Below are 1,295 nucleotides of genomic sequence, written 5' to 3'. Positions count from 1 at the left end.
ACTGCTGCGGTGTAGACTGTGTTCGAACTTCGATGGGTCATCATGAAAATATTGACTGTCTTGTGAATGAAGCGTGCTTGAAGCCGAAGTTACCTTGTTTAAAGGCGTGTGATTTATATAGCAAAAATTCGGTAAGAGCCGTTTGGCGTGCTTGAGTCCGAAACGTGCTTAAGGCCGGCGTGCTTAAAGCCGGCACGGACTGTATTCTACTTTTGTGAGATGAAAAAATAACAAGGAAAAAATTGGGTGGCCTTGGTCAAGAAAGGCTGCATAGGCCAAAGAGTGTGGACAGGCCACACGGGATGAGGGAAGTATTTTCCAGTAGACAGCAGGGCTTTGGCTTTACAGAGGACGGAGGAAGAAATGGAGGTGGAGGAAGAAGAGGAGACAGAGCAGGAAGTTGGAACAGGACCCAGATTTGGAAGACAGCTCAGCAGACGCCCATGTTTTTAAAAATATTTTCGACATAATGATGAACATTGCCTTTGTCGATAATAACTAATCTCACTGTTAGTTTTCAGCATAATGATCAGTAATAAAAGTGAAATCCTGATAAAGTCAACTCTTGCCTGCAGTCAACACCTCACTGTGGTCCCGTTTCTTAGATTCTTTGTTTAAGTAATTGTATATCTGATACAGTCAACCGCTTGAGTCATGTTAACCTTGCGTAAAGTCAATAATTTGGGGCTAAATCCCAAGATGACTTCATTAAAGAAGAGATATTTAGGTCCTGAGCTAGTGGTGTACACACCTCCAATTACTTTGTTCACCCATTAACTCTTGTTTTGGTGACAACTTCAGAATTATACTCACTAAAATTGAGCTAAGATTTTGTTACCGGGTACTTTGTAATCTTGTAGCTGTCATCTTCAATTTTCAATGGCCAGTCGTACAATGGATGAAGTCAACCTTGCTCAAAGTCAACACTTTTTTTTTCGGTCCTGAGGTGTTGACTTTATTTATTAGAATTACGTTGTTGTTTTTTGTAATTAAGGCGCTTTTGAAATTGACTCGAGTCTCGTTTTTTTTCCTTTTATATATAAGTAAAAAAGAGTGCAGGCCGATGCAATATTTTGCTTGAATGATTAACTCAGTTATTTTTTAGTGAATGTAAAACTGCATATATTATTATGTGCATATATATGTGAGTACGCATGTTTTTCATGAATATTATGTAAAGCGCATAGAAAAGGGATTGAAACAAGGATTTGCGCAATATAAGTGTAATATTATTATATAGATCTAAGTGAACAATAATATGTAATATTACAGGATTGGAGGGAGGGGGAGGGGGG

Source organism: Aplysia californica, unplaced genomic scaffold (genome assembly GCF_000002075.1).
Source record: "Aplysia californica isolate F4 #8 unplaced genomic scaffold, AplCal3.0 scaffold01085, whole genome shotgun sequence".
NCBI classification, from domain to species: Eukaryota; Metazoa; Mollusca; class Gastropoda; order Aplysiida; family Aplysiidae; genus Aplysia; species Aplysia californica.
The sequence above is the reverse complement of the archived record's forward strand: the minus strand, read 5'-3'. Positions refer to the sequence as shown.